Here is a 5,497-nt window from a genome sequence, read left to right as displayed (position 1 = left end):
CTGCAAACAGGAGGCAAGAGTGGCAGGGGCTGTGCTCAAAGTCAGCTCCATTTCCTGCTGCTGCTGCTGCTGCTGCTGCTGTGGGGTCATTTGTCCAGCCCTGCCCCAGACTCAGGGATCAGCTCCAGGCCCTGCTGCTGCTCCCTCGGGATCAGCCACAGTTTGGTTGTTGCTCTCAAAGCCAGCAGAAGCAGTGGCTGAAGCAGCAGGTGCTGACAGTGCCCCAAGCCCCGGGGCCAGAGGGAAGGGAGCTGCTTCACATCAGGACCAGGAGCAAAGGACATTTCTTTTTTAGGACATGTTTTCTGTTTTAAGAAAAGAAAAAAAGAGAAAAGAAAAAAGCCTAGATGAAATACGAAAGATAAAAACAAAACTCAGGTGTGTAGTGTAAAATCTTCTGTAACTTTGGATTAAGAGGTAACTGATCTTTTGTAAAAGAGAGCTCAGTTATTTACTTTGCCAATGTGCTGATAGCATGGATCTATCTTACTGACTTCAGCAGCCTTTTTTAACAGATTCTGGGGTTTATTTCCAATATTAAGTTATTTTAAATTGTGGTTGAAGCAGTAAGAAATTGATTGTGCTCTGCCAGCTCCGAGCAGGACTGGGAATCCAGATTCTGTTGATCCCCATCTCATTAGCAAGATGCCCTTCCTTCTCACCCTGTGAATGAGCTGTGCATTCCCTTTGAAATTGTCAGAGGTTTCTTAAAGGTGCAAAGTCCCACTTACAGCTTTTTGCTCTGGTTTGGAAGTGGAGAAGGGCAATTCTTCATTCACCAAATCCAGACTGCACTGCCTTAGGAACAACAGCCCACTCGCCAGGTTTGGCTCACTCGTGGCACTTCTAGAGGAGGAAGAAAGTGCAATTGCACAATTCCAACCCAAAAGGAATGAAGAGTGGGACAGACAAAACATCCTGTGGACATGGTTGTGGGTGTGGGTGTTGGGGTTTTGTTGGTGTGTTTTGTTTGGGTGGGGGTTTTGGGGTGTGGTGTGTGGGTGTTGTGGGTGTGGTGGGGGGGGGGGGTGTGGGTGGGGGTGGGGGGGTGTCCGCAGAGCCCTGCTGGAAGGAGAGAAACCAGAAACTGCCCATCAGCTGAAGGCTCCTGTCCCCCTTGTCCCAACTGCCTGCAGTGCCCAGGCCATGCTGGCTGAGCTCAGAGCTGTGCCCAAACCTCCCCATCATTGCTGCCTTTGGGAGGAGAGCAGGAGGGCAGGACATGTGCCCAGCCTCCAGCCAGCCCTGGCAGATCCACCTCTTCAGCAGCTGCCCAGAGCAGGATGCTCCTGTGCTCGCTGCCATCTCCCCAGAGCCCTCATCTCACCCCTGCCGAGAAGATGGGGATCCACCTCATGGCATCTGCTGCTGGAAGAAAAGCTGCTCCCAAAGGATGTCCTCACCTTTCTCCAAGGGCACATCTGAGCCATTCTGCAGCTGGTCCCAGCACTGCTCCATCCAGACCAGACACCAGTGAGAGCTCTTCCTTTAAAAACCAAACAGCAAAGCAATGAGATTACAAAGAAAAGGTGGAAACAAGAAAAAAGTTACAACATTATCACCATCAGGAGCTCAAGGAAGGACTAACCCCTCCATGCCAGGGAAAAACCCACTCATGGCTGGGGGAAACCAGGGCTTTCTTCCTTCCCCCTTCATAGCTCCCCCAAAATAATGGTAATCCAGGGCAAACAAGGGCAGTGGAGCAGCCCAAGCCCTTCCTCCCCTGCCTAACAAACCTGCGGCTGCACAGCTTCTGGAGTCCCACCTCTGCTCCCCCCATGGGGGTTTGTTTTGGTCAGGGTGGCTGCTCCCGTCAGCCCCAGCCCAGGGCTCGGTGGGTGCTGGGGGCTGTTGGTAGGGCCTGGGGCTGCTGCTCCCATTTGGGATCCAGCCCAGTAAAATCAGCTTGGCAGCCCACTGAAGATGGTGTGGGGGGGGGGGTTTGGTGGGGTGTGGTGTGGGGTTGGTGTGGTTTGGTTGGTTGGGTGGTTGAGGAAGGTGCCAGAATTTAAGTGAATCGTCTTCAGCTTTCATGTGGCCAGGTCGAGGGAGATGTTGTCATCCTTGAAGTCATCCTTGGTGTCTCCAGCTGCAGCTCCACCTGGTGCAGCTTCTCTGGGGGCTCCTTCTTCCCTGGGGGTGGGGAGACCAGGCTGTCAGTGTTCTGCCCAGGGCCCCAGATGAAGTGAGCCGGAGGACAAGATGTGTGGAGCTGTTACCTGCCAGGCCCCTGGACCAAACTGTGCACGTGCATCTCTTCCATCTTCTAGGGCAGACGAACATCCTGCATCCAAGGGTCGTTGAAGAGTTCCTCCAGCGATGGCCTGTCCATGGGTTGCATGGACAAACACTTCTTAATAACATCTTGGCACTCTGAGGAGAGAAACCAGAAACTGCCAGTCAGTTGGAGAAGGGTCCTGTCCACTTTTCCCTCCCAGTTCCCATGCCCAGGCCATGCTGGGTGTGCTAGAACTGTGCCTAAACTTCCCCAGGCATTCTCTGTTTTGGAGGAGAGCAGGAGAGCAGGACATGTGCCACCTCCTCAGCAGCTGCCAGAGCAGGATGCTCATGAGCCTGCTGCTCTCTCCCAGCACTGGTATTCCCCCTGTGCCACAGAGATGAGGATCCACCTTGAGAGAGCCGTCGTGGGAACAAGATCCGCCCCCAGATGATCTCCTGGCCCCTCCTGAATGGGTGCTTCCCGATGACCAGGTGGTACAGCAGGAGGCCCAGGGTCCAGATCATTGCTGCCCCACCGTTGTAGCATTTGAGGTGGATCCACTCTGGTGGGCTGTAGGACAGGGTTCCTGTGGAATACAGATGGAGTTCATCAGGGGATGCTGCTGCTCCCAGAGCCTCACCCCACATCCCTGGGCATGCAGGGGCTGCACCAGTGGCACACAGGGTGACCTGCTGCTCTCTCGCCAGCACCTGTGACTCGTGTACAAACTTGGGGTTGGAAAAGAAGCCACTGGGGTTGGAATGAGGCAGCAGAAGCCCTGGGGAGGTCCAACCACGACACGCAAAATAAAACCATTCCCAGAGGTGGGAAAAACCACTCTCATCCCTGCCTGCATTGCCCCCAAAAAACAATTACAAGCCAAGGCAAACAAGGGGAGTGGAGCAGTCCAAGACCTTCCTCACCTGCCTACCAAACTGGCTGGGGCATGGGGTCTGACACCCCTCACGGCTACACTCATTGGGGTTTTGTCAGACTGACTGCCCCAGCCCCAGCCCAGCCAAGGGCAGAGTGGGTGGTGAAGGTGGTCAACAGGGCTGCAAGCTGCCCCCTTCGACCCCCACCCAAAAGTAACTTGGCTGAAGAGTTAATCTCATGCCTGGCAGCTACAGGAGAAGCCCCAGTGCTACACCCAGGCTGGACCATGAGATGCCCAGGAGCATCCCCTGGGAAGGCTCACCTGCAAATTGGGTGTAGGCTGTGTCTTGGAGGAAGGCACCACAGCCAAAGTCGATGAGTTTCAGCTGCATGGTGTCCAGGTCGAGCAGGATGTTCTCGGGCTTGATGTCCCTGTGCAGCACCCCGCAGCTGGTGCAGTGCCGCACAGCCTCCAGCACCTGCCGGAACATCCCCCGTGCCTCCTCCTCCGGCAGGAACCTCCGCTCCGCCAGGAAATCCCAGAGGTCCTGACAGCGCTCCGGACGCTCCAGCACCAACAGGTAATCGCTGGGGAGCTCAACCCACTCCAGGAGCTGGATGACACCAGCACAGCCAGTGGACACCTTGTGCAGCAGCACGATCTCCAGGGGCGCACGGGTGCCATCGGGCTGCGGGAGGAACACGATGTCATCAGTGGGGCTGAGGCCATGCCAGGGGTCTGGGACCCCTCACCCAGCCCGGGATGCTCAGCGCCCCCCGCTCACCCCACGCCCGCTCTACCTCCCTCGAGGCGTCCTGGCAGCTCCCACCCTGCCGGGCCCCGGCTTATCCCCGCCCGGCACGGCCCGCGTTCTGCCGCTGGCCCCGCTCACTCACCAGCTCGGCCCAATGATGGATGCGGTTCCTGGAGACACATTTGATGGCCACCTGCGAGCAAGGGGAGCAGTGGGATGAGCTCGCCGCCCGCCCTGCCGAGCCCCACCCTCCTCCTCCTCCTCCGCCCGCCGCCAGCCCCGCCACTCACCGGGGCGCCGTCCGCTAGGCGTGTCGCTGCGTAGACGCTGCCGAACCCGCCTTTGCCCAGCAGCGAGCCCAGCCGGTACCGCTCCTGCAGGGCCTCCTGCGTCTTTCCTGCGGGCGAGACGCGGATGTCAGCCTCGGCCCGGGGCCACACGCGGCCCCCGACCGCCTCTGCACCGCCCCGGGCCGGGCATCGCCCTCTGAACGGGGCAGGGGCGGCTCGGGGCTGGCGGCCGGGCTGTTGAGCGGCGGAGCTCGGGCCGGGGAAGGTGCGGCCGGGCGGCGGGAGCGGCCGAGTCGTGTGTGTCCTCCTCGGGCCCCGGGAGGAGCCGGTGACGGGGCCGGGCTTGGGCCGGGGCCGGGGCCGGGGTTGGAGCTGGGGCCGTCGGGGCTGGGGCCGGGGTTGGGGTCGGGACAGCCGGGGCCGCCGCTCGGACAGGCGGAGCCAAGGGGTGGCGATGCTGCCCCAGACGTGGCCACTGATGCCCGCCCAGCAGCGCCACAGCCATGCCGGCGAGAGCCGGGCGGAGGCGAGAGCGCGGCGGGACGCCCGGGGGCGGGGAGGGGGCAGCCCCGGCCGGGGCTGGGGGCGGGCCTGGGGCATGGCCCGGGCTGGAAGGGGGAGAGGGAGGGCGAGGAAGGAGGGGACACAGGGAAAGGGACACTGGGAGAGGATGTGGGACAGGGGGAGAGGGAGAGGAGGAGCAGGATAAAGGGATGGAGAGGGTCCTAGAAACTGTTCCTTAGCTGCAGCTGCGCCGCTGCCGCCGCTGCCGCCGCTGCCGCCGCTGCCGCCGCTGCCGCCGCTGCCGCCGCTGCCGCCGCTGCAACTGAAGCTCCGGGGCCGTTAGTCCGAGTCTCCGTTAGTCCGAGTGGCCGTTTGTCCGAGTGGCCGTTTGTCCGAGTGGCCGTTTGTCCGAGTGGCCGTTTGTCCGTTCCCCGCTAGCCCCCGCGCTCCCCACGGCCGAGCCCCGCGCGCCCCCGGGGGCAGCCCCTGAGTCTGTCCAAACACGGGAACTTTGCCGTGTTCAGCCCACATCCAGAGGCTTGACTGCTGCACAGTGGCACAGCAATCCCCTTGGCTGCTCTGTGCATTGTCCCTGCTGAGGGTCAAACACTAGTGGAGCACATTCCCTGTCTCTAGAATTCATACCTGAACCAAGCACTGCACTTGTGTCTCCAGCATTGCTTTCCAAGCAGAACGGGGGAAGACAAACTGTGTGTAACTCATGGTATTACAGAGAGTCTAAAACATGCTAAGTCATGGATCTTCGAGGTGAGATCCATTCCAGTTAATGCCATAGAGAAGTAGTGCAACATGGAAAAGGAGAGCACATAAATAAATAGAGGAAAACATCT

General features: G+C 59.7%; 1 pseudogene; it reads right to left on the bottom strand.

The window, feature by feature from the left end:
- Nucleotides 1-2,215: 2,215 nt before the first annotated feature.
- Nucleotides 2,216-4,647, bottom strand: LOC146421134 (serine/threonine-protein kinase pim-1-like; annotated as a pseudogene).
- Nucleotides 4,648-5,497: the final 850 nt, after the last annotated feature.

Source organism: Lichenostomus cassidix, unplaced genomic scaffold (assembly GCF_008360975.1).
Source record: "Lichenostomus cassidix isolate B80296 unplaced genomic scaffold, HeHo_3.0 HiC_scaffold_43, whole genome shotgun sequence".
Lineage (NCBI taxonomy): Eukaryota > Metazoa > Chordata > Aves > Passeriformes > Meliphagidae > Lichenostomus > Lichenostomus cassidix.
Note: the sequence above shows the minus strand (reverse complement) of the source record. Positions and strands in the feature narration are given on the sequence as shown.